The sequence below is a fragment of the Podarcis vaucheri genome (genome assembly GCF_965113315.1).
Source record: "Podarcis vaucheri genome assembly, chromosome: 2".
NCBI lineage: Eukaryota > Metazoa > Chordata > Lepidosauria > Squamata > Lacertidae > Podarcis > Podarcis vaucheri.
Genome location: NC_138760.1, coordinates 49,279,859 through 49,294,515, shown reverse-complemented (window position 1 = coordinate 49,294,515; position 14,657 = coordinate 49,279,859).

Here is a 14,657-nt window from a genome sequence, read left to right as displayed (position 1 = left end):
GCCACAGCAGTACCTATTTATCTACTTGCACTGGCGTGCTTTCAAACTGCTAGGTTGGCAGGAGCTGGGACAGAGCAACGGGAGCTCATCCCATCATGGGGATTCGAACCACCAAGCTTCCAATTGGCAAGCCCAAGAGGCTCAGTAGTTTAGACCACAGCAGCACCCTTGTCCCTATTTAGTGAAGGTGAATGGTGGAGATTCAGGATAGATAAAAGGCAGTACTTATTCAAAACAGTGCATAATTAAATTCTCCCTCACACACATACAAGTTAATGTTTGTGCACACTCTTGCACACACATGCACAAATGGTGTCTCTTGCACACACAGGGGGGGACATGCAGAGAGGGTCATTGGTGTGTGTCTTGCATGCACACACATAATTTTGCACAGGCATTTGTGTGTGTGTGTGTGTGTGTGTGTGTGTGCGTGCACACACACAAACACAGAGAGAAATGGACATGTGAGGAGGATGGCAACAGCTATTTCTGCACAGCTATTTCCCCATTTAAACCACACATCTAGCTCACCAAACAGCTGTTTGGTGAGCTGGGCATGCAGTTTTTAATGGATTCAGGAAAAGATGGGTGGAGTTTTGCAGGGCTTGGTGGGCCACAGGGCCTGTATGTGGGTTGCAGAAACTGTTCCAGAACCCTTTCCTAAAAACTACACATAATTCACGGCAAAGTGATTAACGTCAATATATGACATCTAGGCAGTGTTTAAAAGGAAGTTGGTTTGCACAGTTCATGTAAGAATGCATTTGTGAAAAATAAATGTCTTTTGGGGACAAAAAGATTTTTAAAAAACCACCACTGCTTACATTGTAGCATCAATGTGAAGCAGTAAAAGAGTAAATTGAGCATTCAAGATTACAAAGCAATCCAAAGTGTAAGGTGTGAAAAACTCTATACTTCTTTAAATCTGCTTCTTTTTTTATCAAACTGTAAATGCTTGAAAACAACTGCTTGGAATTGCATTCCGCTCTGGAGTCTCTGTTTTAGAATTGTGCCGCTATGTTTAGTAATATACAATTAAGAAACAACAACTTGACAGTGAAGGAAAGTACTGGTTATTAATTTAACCTTTGCACAGTACAAAACAGTCACAATGTTTTCCTTTATTTTAATCTCCATCCAAACAAGCATCCTACGAAATTCCTTGTAGGTGATATATTAATACGTTTTCCAGCATAACATAGATTTAAATTAAATTGAATGTTCCCCTGGCGACGGGAAGGGTGAGGTGGTGAAATGGTGGAACAAATGGACACAACAACCTACTGGAATGGAAAATTGGCCATGACTTTATTGATTACAGATGTAGGTAGGTTCTGGCTTAAGCATTGGGTGTGTATCCTGCATCAGCCTTCTGCCTGATGGCTGAAGTTTTCAACAGGCCCCTTTTCTGGGGTACTCTGAGATATTACACCTGCTTGAGGGCGGGACTGATGCACCAACTCTCCACACTGCTGGAAATAGACTAAGGGTTCACTCAGTGCTCTGCCGACTGCGTTGTCAGCTCCAGGTACAGCTGACCTAAATATTCCAGAAACAGACCAGACTGAAGACTTGTTCAATCCGGTCTGCTGCCAAGGCCCTGCCCCCCCCCCCGGCCCCCATGGCCTCTATTAGCCATTTCAAATTTAAACTCTAAGCAGGCAAATATTGTTATTTGCCATGAGACCAAAACAGACAGACAGCCATGAGGAAGGGGGGATTGCCCTGGAGAGCCAGCTATCACCCAAACCCAAATTCTGGGTCAGCAAGCTTTCTGCTAACTTTATATCATTTCCTCCCTGTGCTCTGTTGCCTTTATATTTGCCTATTTCAAATTGGAAGCTCCACCTTGATTATGAAGCTCTAAGGCAGTAGGTAGATTGAGGGCGCTACATAAATAAGAGACGGGTAAGACTCCTACCTTAGCTATCCAGAGGATATTCGGCATGATGCAACAAGGTAGCAGGAATGTGGGGAGGAGAGAGGCAGGAGGGAGGCATAAAAAAAGAGAAAAGGGTGTCCCTTTCTTATTCTGTTCCTTATTTGTCCATCCATTTTTCCTCCCTTGCTTTCTGAAGCTGCCCCATTGCTTTCATTTTCCTGCAGATACCCTTTCCCTCTTCTCCTCACACAAACTCACATTAACCAAACATCAGGATATAGCATACCAATTAAAAAGCATTTTACTGACATGCTGAGTCGCTCAGTGTGGGTGTATCTTAATATTCTTCCAATGCGACTACACCACAACACAGGCACATAAGGTGATCTTTGACATTTTGTATCTCTCCATTTACATAATGTGTCCATAATAAAAATGCATTCTATCAAAACAAACATCTATCGCGGTGGTCTTGTGATGCTTTGTGAATTCACACGCCTCCATGTGCATGTTTCTGCTCATGTGGGTTTTATCTGCATAATATTATGTCTTTGAGGCTTTACCCATATAGCCAGTAGCAGGCTGGGGGAGAGATTTTCGATGGAAGGGATGCTTAAGGAAGTGTAGAGTATTTTACCTGGGCCATTGGGGGGGGGGGTTGAATCTGCAAGCATTGTAAAGGCAATGGCCCCTGAAGCTGTAGAGCGGGATAGAAGCAAACTTTGGTCAAGAAGACGCTTACTTGTAGCTTAAAAGCAGGCCCAAATGTCTGCAGAAATGTGTCTGCCTGAACTCTGCTGGATTGTGAGAAACAGAAGGGTTGGCAATGCATGAGTCGAGCTGAGGTCATATCCCTATGCAAAGAAGATACAAGGTGTGAAACTCCCCACAGCCAGCAGTGCTGGGCAGCCCTGTGCTGGAACATGAGATCATGACCTCAGTGCTAAAACTCATTTTGCTTTAATTTTATTTATTCTTTCTTGGCTCCAAGTTCTGCTTGTTTGGATGCCCTTGGAACCCAGTTGCCTCCCGCCCTTTGCTTGGAGATAACAACAGGTTTTCTGATTTGAGCTTGTCCTTTCTTCAGTTTTTGGAACTTCTCTTAGCTGTTTACTCTGACCCTGCATTTGAGGGCCTGGATGTTTGGTTCATGAACAGTTTTGAATAGATTCCGTTTTTAGAAGGTTTTGTTTTCCTTCACATCCTTTGATTTTTACCATCTGCTTATTCCTTTGTGAGACTCAAACTCCACTATTTCAATTATAAACATTTCCCCTCTATTTTTACCTGAACTATTTCTCATTTGGAAATGCACTCTCTTTAACAATATTGATATGCCTTTCAGTGACTCTTGAAAGTGAAGACTTCTCAAAAAAAATTCCAAATCTGTGATAATTAAAAGGTGAACTGTGTATTACTGACAGTAATATATTCATATTAACTATGCAATCTCAGTATCTCACTATTGAAAAGTCACAAAGAAATCTGTATTATTGGTGGAGTGACACAATCAATAACCTTTTTTGATTATCTTTTCCCACCCAAATTTTAAATAATATGCTGTATAATGGAATAACACATTATTTAGGATATGAAAGGATTTCATACTCTGTTGCCACATACATTCCCTGAATGTTTCCATTTTTCAGCAGAATGACAGTTTGATAAATGTGTTTGCATGATGTTGTTCTTCGTGTTCCTGACTAGTGATAATGAGGCTCTGTTCAGGCCTTCACACTTACCTCTGAATGTTTTTGGGAAAACTGCTGTATAAAATGACTTCAGACAAGATCATTATTAAAGACTCACAGTGTGATTTCCCCAAACCGGTTTAAACTGCCAGGGTTTAAATCATTTCGGAGGCAGATTGAGGGGAGCGAAACCAGTTCAGTCACACTCAGAGCTCTGCAACTCTTGCATTGAATGAAAGGTGAGAGGTGGGAGAGAATTTGGCTGTTGCACAGGGTGCCACTGAAATTTGAGACCCCAAGGTCCGCCACTGATCAGTTGAGTTCCGAGAAATTCCCGTTAGATTGTTGTAGAGAAACCAGCTAAGAGTCTTTGTGACAACCTTAAAGACTAACAAGCTTTTGTGGCCAACAGTCTATATCATCAGATGCATGAACTGTGCAGTCACTGAGAATAAATCACTTTAGGAGAAGTGATGTAAAGGGGACATTCTTTAAAATCTGCCTGGAAATGCAAACATAAAAATATAACAAATCAAAGTATGGATGAGGCAGACTGAGGGCTACATGCTGCCTTCATCCAGTGTTGTTGTTTTTTAATCCCCCTGTTACATGGAGGTGGCCATGATTTTCTCTCTCGCTACAGTTCCCCCTGAGAGCAATGGACTGTCATCAAATCCTCTCCCTGCCAGGGGGACTTGCTCTATTCTATTCAAAGCACGCAGCAGAAAGAAGCTCACATGCCAGCTGCACCAGCCTGTGAGCAGCAGGACAACTTCTGGAGCTTTGTAAAATAATAATGAAAAAGCAATGTACAGCATTGCTGCTCTCGAGTCACCTCACGACGAGATCTTCTGTGGGTTCTAAAGAGGACTGAAAGGAATCGTGAGTCAATCCAGGTCATGTTCCACCTGGATCAAAGTAGGCAAGTCTGATGGGGAATCCAGGTTTTGCAGGTTTTTCCTCCATCCCTAGGTGACACTAAAACTGGATCAAGGTGAAAAAGTATGGTTGGAATTGATCCGAGTGGATAAACTCTGAATCATTGTCAATAATCACATTGTGTAAATGAGGTAGGGGGAGTGCTGCGGCACTTAGCTGCTGTTTGAAGGCTTCTCACCAACATCTGATTGGCCACTGTGAGAACAGGATGCTGGACTAATGGGGCATTGGCCTGATCCTGCAACCCCCTCTTATGTACCAACATTACCAGCACTTCTTTGCTTTGCTTTGGCTTTCACTGTGAACTCTCCTACCCCCCCCCCCACACACACACACAATAACCAAATCATAAGCAGCAAAACAGAGACAGAGCATCTTCCAGAGATGGCTGTACTTTCTGTGGTTGAATTGTTCTAAGTTTGGCCTTCTGCCTCAAGAGCAATCCCTGGGGTGCTCTAATTGCTAAGAAATGTGTTGCTTGTTGTCTTCTTACTTAAGAATGCGGTTTGCCTTACTCTTTCATCGCTCATTAGGACTCAGAAGCAGACATTTAACAGCACAATTATCACTCCTCATTCACAAAGCATTTAATGGCTCTCCGTGCAGCCTCTGTGCTCTGATTAAAGGGGCGCTTTGGTGCACCTTTGCGCAGCGTACATGGGCCATTATGCAGCTGTGCTTCTTAAACAAACCTCTGACTCTGGGAGATGAAGGACTTGTTCAGTGCTGTTCTACCCTGAACGAAATTCGTTCAGCTGCTTTGGAAGGATTGGAATTGCAACAGCATGCTGGACGAAGTCTTGGGATTCAAACCGGCTATAAAAACCTTCTTGGAGGAAGATGGAAAATATAGCCAAACCAAAAGATACCTATGGCAGAAAATGGCCACAATGCCTGCTCCTCATCTCAGCTGTGCTTGTACACTCTTCAGGTACCCACTGTCTTCCACTCTCCTCATTCTGCCCTTTCTTTGTGCCCCTCCAAAGCTCCAGGTCTGTACCTAGAACAGCATTTCAACAGGTATAAGCAGGTCTGACATCAGCCTCTCTTGACCCTCACTGAACATCCAGACCTTCTGGTGAGCTGGAAGGGAACATCACTGTATCTTGGGCAATGACACCACAACTCTCTGCTACATTTCCTTCTTGCTCTGTCCCTAATATTGCCACAGCAACCAGAAAATTGCAACATTGGCTGATTGCAAATGGCCCCTAAAATAATCTTTCCGGGCCCTTCTTCAGGTGGTCCTGCCAAAGGACGTGAGATGGGTGGCTACGAAACGGAGTTCCATTTCACTGGTGGCTTCCTGTTTGTGGAGTGTCCTCCAACAGTGAGAGGGAAGAAAGGGGGAAGGGGGAGGGGAAGTTGCTCCTTCCCCCTTCTCTCTATTGTCACTCATGCTGGGCTCATGCTCCTACTCAGCTGCACTAACAATGATACAACTGCCATTTTGGGCCGGCCAAGCTCAACAGGAAAAAAGGCATCCTGATTGACGTCCAAATAGGACAGGAGACACTTTTGTCCAAAAAGAAGGCAATCACATTTTTCTAGGAATGACCTTACCTATAAGTTACCTTGCCATAAGATGGGATTTAAGTAGCAAGCCCCACCAGCAGAAGCTTGTGCGTGGGTGCTTCCTTCCTTTCTCCCTGTAAACCCCAATTTTTTAGGAGAACCCCAGGAACAGCAGGAAGGGGAGGAGAACACCAATCACTCCATACCAAGCAAGCGGAAGTGCTTGTGTAACACAGGAATCTGCATGGAGCTATGCTGAATCCCTCCCATAGTCTTTCCCACTATGGTGAGATGTATTTCTGTTTAACATATATGAATTATTCTAAATTTTCATGTATAAGACACATAAATTAGCCCTTGTGCATTATATGCAAATTGCCACTCCTTTCTGCCCTCTTTTCTGATGCTTTGTTTTCTCATTTTTAGGCAATGCCCCCCCCCCATATAAGACATATCCTATACTGTGGTACCTTGAGTTACAAATGCCTCAGGTTACAAACACTTCAGGTTACAAACTTCGCTAACCTGGAATGTTTACCTCAAGTTGAGAACTTTGCCCCAGGATGAGAACAGAAATCGTGTGCTGGTGGTGCTCCAGCAGCAAGAGGCCCCATTAGTGAAAGCACGCCTAGTTAAGAACAGTTTCAGCTTAAGAACAGACCTCCGGAACAAATTAAGTTTGTAACTAGAGGTACCACTGTAATATGATCCTTCTGCACATACAATGTGGCTCACCCCCGTGGCGGAAGGCATGCATTTAGTCCTGCCCAGCACAACATTAATCGTATCAATCCTACCAAGAGTCATTTCCTCTTCCCATTTTTATTCTCATCAGCTTTTCATAAGCAGCGGCAGCTGTGGGGGTAATGAACTAGCCTGCTTTGCCCTGTCAAGCAAACCATTCAAAAAGCCCAACTACTTCTAACTGCTGAGTTCTGATACATGCAGCAGTGCCTCACAGCTTGGTTTCCATGTTCCCTGGGATTTTGTTAGAAGTATAATTCATCAGCAGTGCAAATCTGGCCTGGAAATCGGCAAGACAATGAGCATATGCAGGATTACATGAGGCTAGATGCATTTCTTATTTTTATTTGGCATGGTTTTTTTTAAAAAAATATTATACTGTAATGACCTATAACTAGGACATTAATAAAAGGTCTATCGTGTGGGCAGGTGGGTGGGTGGGTGGTGCTGTGGTCTAAACCACTGAGCCTCTTGGACCTGCCAGTCAGAAGGTCAGCAGTTCAAATCCCTGTGACAGGGTGAGCTCCCATTGCTCTGTCCCAGCTCCTGCCAACCTAGCAGTTCAAAAGCACACCAGTGCAAGTACGTAAATAAATAAGTTAAGAACTGTTGTGGTGGGAAGGTAAATTGAGTTTCCATGAGCCCTGGCATCTGTCACGATGTCCTGTTACGCCAGAAGCGGTTTAGTCCTGCTGGCCATATGACCCAGAAAGCTGTCTGTGGACAAACACCGGCTTCCTCGGCCTGAAAGCGAGATGAGCGCCGCAACCCCATAGTCACCTTTGACTGGACTTAACTGTTTAGGGCTCCTTTACCTTTTCCCTTTACACACACACAATGTACCTTTGCAAAAAGAGATTCTGTAGAGGGACTAGTGTGAGAAAGTAATTCTGTTTGGTACAGGATATTATTAATCAAGATAGCACTTTTCGCTGTAGCAAATGCTATACAATTTTCAACTCAAATTTCATCCCATTTCATCAGAGCAGCTCTGTGAGATAGATTAGGATGGCAGGGAGCGGATGACTTCTCCACAACACTCCAGTGAGCTTCACAGCTGTGCAGGCATTTGCACCTGGGCAAGTCAGTGAAGAGCCAATGTTCAGATCAGTAGCAGACAGAGATGGTGTGGCAGCAGTGCTCACCTGATCTCTGCAGCCATATCACTGCTGCTTCCTGGGAGGTAGGGGGGCAGCGTGGATTTAGTGAAAATGTCCCAGTGGAGCTATCCCAATGCTCCTTCTGCTGGATATTCACTGTGCCAAACTCATGGGATGAATTAAGGTGAGCACCCTTAGCTACGTTTGAGGGTAATGGGTGCTTCCTGAGGCTTGCCACTTAGGGCTAAGGGACCCATGGGCAAAATACACAATGCTAATCTTGGTTACCTGAGTGGAGTTGTGGGCCCTTGGTAGGAGGATATTGGGAAAGGTTCCTTATGCACCCGAATGATGGAGCTTAAAGGGAAGAGCAGGGATAATTTCTGCCATTTTCATTCAGCAGGAGCTTTTCTCACCTGATATACATAAGCCTGAATCGGATAGCTTCCTGCACTGCCACCACGCTCTGCAAAACTTTATTGTAAATTAACAAAATGTGGCCAGCTATTTGTGCATTGCCTCACTGTTCCCAGCTTGGTTTCACATCGTAACTCATGTAAATAACCTAGATTCCAATATGCAAAAGCCATTGATCGCTGCCAATTTTATAATGATTTTTGTTATTGCGCTAATTGTATCTCCGTCAATTTCCCTCTGTATAAAAACATTCACGGTTGTTTGTTGTTAGCTTCATCTGTTTGGTAAATAATGATCCTGGAGTTAATTGTTTTTAGGTTGTTATTCCTTTCTTTAATTATCATTGTTGTTTTATTGTGTCGGGTAACCTTTTGTCTTATATTTTATATTGATCTGCTGCCATGTGCTGGATGTGCACTTTGTGTTGCTGCTGAAGCTATAAGAAAGAAAACACGAAGAGAGAGAAAAGTTTGCAGTTGCAATTGCCACATGGAGGCCCACTTGCAACAGTCTCTGCGTGAAAGCTGCTATGGCCATAACATGTAGACAGGCTCACAGCATAGCGTGGCCCATCATGAGAGATCCCGTGACACCACCAGTCATTTCCAAGGATGAGAGGCTTCACATATCCGGTTGATCTGCTTGACAAGCTGTTTTATGTGGTATGGCTGCCATGTGCAATATGTATCACATGGAATCCGATGCTGGAGACCTCCAAAAGATAACAATGCTATGAGACTGGCAATTATACAAATTATTGGAGTGATCAATGGCTATTTGACATGACTGATGTATATTGCCTCCAGAATCAGAGAGGGCATGCCTAGCCTGAATGCCAGTCACTGGGGAACAGCAGTGGGATATTGCTGTGGAATGCCCTTCCCTCTGCCATATGTGAAGAAGTATCAGTTGCTTCAGACATCTTGTGAAGGCTTTCCCTGACCTATAGGAATGGGCCCTGTTTTACATGTTAGAAATTTCTGACTTTCTGTTTTATTCATTTTTCTTTTGGGGATTGTTGTTGTTTTACCACTGGTTTATTGGTTTTAGGTTGTATTTTCGTGCTTGCTTTGATGACATGTTGTTTGTTTTTTAGACTGTCAGAGATTTTTGACATATTAAGACTTTTAAATAAAATAATATGAATGTCCTGCTTGTGGGATCATGTAACCAGCCCTTGGTCTGATCCAACCGAACTTTTCAACTGCTGTAAGGTAAAGGTAAAAGGTTCCCTGGACAGTTAAGTCCAGTCAAATTTGACTGTGGGGTGTGGCAGTCATCTCCACTTTCAGACTGAGGGAGCCAGCATTTGTCCGCTAACAGCTTTCCAATGTGACCAGCATGACTAAACCACTTCTGGCACAACAGAACACCATGATGAGTGCTAGAGCGCACGGAAACAATGTTTACCTTCCTGCCACAACACTATCTACTTGCACTGGTATGTTTTTGAACTGCTAGATTGGCAGGAGCTGGGACAGAGCAATGGGAGCTCACACCATTGCTCAGATTTGAACTTCCAACTTTATGATCGGCAAGCCCAAGGTTCTCAGTGGTTTAGACCACAGCGCCACCCGCATCCCATTGTGCCTGACCAGTCTACAATCTCTAGGACTGCTTGCCTGTCAGGCTGACATTGCCAGAATGTATCCACAGCCCCACTTTGTGCTTTCCACTCTGCCAACCTTGTCCTTTAAAGCAGAGCTTTCAAGGTTTCATCATCCTGTACTTTAAATAAAGGTAAGTCTTTTGTTTGCTCTTATCTGAACACGAGTTGCGCTTTCTATTTTGTCCCAATAATCACCACAAGAGGGATGAATACATTTTTATGCCAGCCATGTTGCTGCTGTTTACCCGTCCATGTTGCTGCTGTTTACCCGTCCATCTGATATTCGCCTGTTGCTCTTGTGCTTCATCTTTCTTGATTTATAGTCAGAAGGCATGCTAAAATAAGAGTCATTTGTACTACACAGCAGTACCAATGCAGTGCTAGAAAAACGCTCAGGATGAATGGCTTGAAGGGCACACAGATGATTTCTTTTCCTGCTGACTTTGCTTTTTTGCTGAAAATCCCTGGATGTAATTACAGTTTGAGGAGAGAGGGAGGTCCTGTCTGCTTCAGAGAAATTTCTGGATTGTTATGGTCACTGTATACTAAAAAAACAGAAAGGGGGGAGGAGATGTAAGACAAGGAATAGTGTCCAAGGATAACACAGCACATATGCTGCTACTGTTTGGTGCTGTCATGATTTATTTCATTTTATTTATTATAGGATTTTTATCCTGCCCTTCAACCAATTCCCACGCTATTTAATCCATCAACCAATCCCCCCTCGAGTGAATGCCCATGGCATTCATTGATATCTTCATCAGAGTAACTGGAATAATACAGCTCACATTCATCTTTTTCCTCTTCAGGCTGAAGGAGTGCTCAGACCCTATTTCATGGGTAGGCAAACTAAGACCGGGGGGGCCGGATCCGGCCCAATCGCCTTCTAAATCTGGCCTGTGAATGGTCTGGGAATCTGTGTTTTTACATGAGTACAATGTGAACTTTTATTTAAAATGAAACTTTGGGTTATTTGTGGGGCATAGGAATTCATTCATTCCCCCCCAAAAAATATAGTCCAGCCCCCCATAAGGTCTGATAGACAGCGGACTGGCCCCCTGCTGAAAAAATTTGCTGACCCCTGCATTTGTTACCCATCCCTCACTGTGAGCCAGTGTGGGGCAGTGGCCTTACGTACTGAACAACTCAGATTTCTTTAGACAATGAAACCAAAAGAGTAATTTTAATCAATTCATTTCTCAGCTTTATTTTATAAGGTTGAAATTAGACTACGTTAGGGCCGCCCCAAAATGGATATAAACATAATGTGCCATCTTTAAAGGTTGTGTTTTAAAACTTCTGTTTGATATGCATATATTAGGGATGGTTGAATCGATCACAGCCTGCCCTGTCCTGCTTCCATAGGTGGATGTGAATGTGTGTCCTTCCTCATTCCTGTGTGGATTTTGAAGGACAATTCCAGGGAAGTCCTTTTGTGACATAAAAAGTCACAAAAACATGCACCAATGAGGTATACTTATGAGGTGAATGGAATATTTTCTCTCTCTCTTTCTTGTTTTAACACTTTTAAGCTGCTTGGAGCAGTTTCAAAGTGTGGCAACTCTTCTGCACAGGGTATTGTACAAAAAGGTATTGCATGTTGAGACCCCGCAGCCACCCCCTCGTTGGAAACAACTCACACAAGGACACGGATATTAGGTTTATGTTATTGAGCAAATTTTGGCCACAACTTTATTGAAATTACAGAATGTGAGCAGTACTGGCTTAGGCATTGATGGGACCTGACTATATCTGACTCCTGCCCATTGTACAGGAAGTCCAGTAAGGGTAAGCCACCGGTAGGGGGAGCCCTGCCGATGCGAACCAACTTAAGCTCCCCCTGGCGTTCCCATCGGGGTTGTGTCAAGGCCTTAGCCCCCCAGCCGGGCTTCAGACTAGAACAACACCCCCAGGTTCCTTTAACAGAATACCCTTAAGCATGGAGGGGCAGGTGATGCAGCACCTCTTCTGCACAGGGTATTGTACAAAAAGGTATTGTACATAAAATAAAAAGATTCCTGCCCCCATGTCAGACTGGTAGAGCTTAGAGGCAGAAGGCAATGTGCTCAGTGTTGATCTAGCTCCTCCCAAGGAGAACTAAGCCCAACAGAACATCCTACTCTATGGTCTTAATCCCTTCATTCCTTAATTAGACTTGGTTATATGGGGCTGGTTATCCCACAAAGTTTCCCCTTGGGTCATTGTAATGCACATAACAGAGTGTGGAAACTTCAGTTAATCTGAGACAACTTCTTCCACTGGTATCTAATGTGAGGTGCTTTGATCACATTGCCTGAGGGCTCTTTCGGTCACACTGGCTCCCAGTTTGCTAGCAGGCTCAATATACAGTACCATGGTACCTTTGAGGCCCTAAAAGTGGTCCAAGTCAGGGGCTTCTTCCTTCGGTCCTCCATTCAACAACTGATGCTCTAGTGAACATCCCGTTGCCATTTCAAATTCAGTGGTTTGGCTGCAAGGCCAAAACCCTTATGGGGTTGTGGAATGCTTATTCAGGGGTGGCTCGTACAGCAACCCTGTGGCTCAGTTATCAGCAAGCAGCTGAAACATGGCTTTTAGAGAAAGCTTTAGGATCTAACCAATTTAATTTGTAGCAGTTGCTGTTCATTTTTCTTTGGGTTATTTTAGAGCCCTCCCCCTGACTCTTATATCATTAACATTTTAAAACTGTGTTTAAAATTTACAATGTAAACTGCCTTGAGCGCTTTTGACAGAAAGGCAGGATATAAATTTGTATAGCAAATAGATATGTAAAAATATTCACTTGTAAGGCTCTTCTTGATGAAGCAAACCTTTATCCTAATGAGAACTGAGTCAAACAGTCGTTTCAGGAGTTACTGCTGAGTTGCTTTACAACATTCTGGCTACAATGAGCAATAAGAGTTATCAATGAGATGAGAGCTGATCTGCCATCTAACAGCATCTTAAATCAACATTTCCCTCTGAAAGGACTGCAAGGTTCCTTACTATATTGGAAAATTGTGCACTCCTCAACAGCCACTATTATCCAGGGGAAAGGAAGGGAATGGAGCTATGTAGGTCAGCATCAGAATTGTTAAGGTTCAGCTGAAAAGTTCACTCAAAACTATGCCCGAATCACTAGGAGGATGCAGAGATGGCCTGGCCTCCTCAACTTCTGTGACCCCATCCCTTAGCTACTGTTTTTTATGGGGTACATTCACAGAAATGTGCCAGGATATTAGCTTTTCAAATTTTATAAATAAGTGCCATTTTTCCCCCGGAGCCCTAGGTTGCCAGTTACCACCTAGAGTCGATTAAGCCACTTCAGCCCTCAAATTGTTGAGGGTTCAATTCAGGTTTCCTACAATAGTAATTTGCACTGAAGGAGAGTCTTTGTGTTCCTTTTCTATTTGTATTAATAAATACATATTTGCTCCAATAACACATATTTTTTTCACATAATACATGTGTATACATCTAAAAATTAATTGACTGTGAATTGACCAACAAAATTGTAAGTAACTTTCTGTTGGTTAGAACGTGGTGCTGATAATACCAAGGTGGCAGCTTCGGTCCCTGTATGGGACAGCTGCATATTCCTGCATTGCAGGGGGCTGGACTAGATAATCCTCAGGGTACCTTCCAATATGACAGTCACATTATTCTGTGAAACCTTGGATGATAAATTGAGAATTTATCAAACTTCAGATAAACCTTTAACTTGGAATGTTGGAACCAACATTCTTCCAGTTTTGTTTGTTTTTGTTTGTAAACAAAAAACCCATCATCCCACTTTGTGAATTAAACTGATAACATTTACCCAAAATTCATCATGGGCTTGCTTTGAGTCAGTGTCTTTTCTTAATACAATTATTCCCTTGACTTATTTACCTCTTCGAATTCTTTGTTATTTCTCATGAACCATTCCCATTTTGCTACAGTTTTCTTTTCTTAAAAACAAAACAAAACAAATTCTGTTCCTTTTTTGGAGATGAATTGTGGGTAGCCATTCTTAGCAATTCCAGAAAAAACACTGACATCTTTATTGTGATGTCTGCCACAAGTGAATATGCATTCTGTCCGAGTCAAAGTTGTTGGAGTACGTATAAAACAGTCAGCTGGGGGACAAAAGCACTGGGGAAATAAGTTGAAGACTTAAATCAGGATGGAGGAATTAGCTGTCTGCAAACTGTCAGTCAAAAGGCACAGTCTGAAGGCACCGCAGCAGCCGTGAGCATTAAAGAAACACTTAACTCTGGGCAATGATGAGATTCTGGTTCTATTCGGGTCATGTGAGCAACTCTCCTTCTTTTGTTCTGCAGCAGTAATCACCTTTCTTGTTCAGGCTCCATAGGTGAGGAGCACCTGTGATACTGAATAGAGACATTTCAAAGTGTGGAGAGCTGCAGTAAATAGATTTCACATTCCAAGGGCACTGAAGAACAGTGAAGTGTGAGTGCAGTGCAATAGTGGAATCTCTTTGCATGTGCTCCCTGGGAACTCATGGAAGTTGTTTCTACCGTATGTTTCATGAATTTAACTTTTCTATCAGCCTTTTTTTCCTGCCCTTTCTTCCCTTCACCTCCTGCTTTTGGAAAACTTGCTAAAACAGCCCCCCAAGTGCTTTGATCTGCAGGGACAAATGCATCTTCCATGGTTTCCCTTGGAAAAATTCTGCAGTGCAAGATTAATTCTGTAGCTACAATTAACCATGAGGAGGGGGGGATGCCATGTTTTTAAAGCATTTTGCTGCCGTGTTTGGCTTGCTGTATGAATGGCGT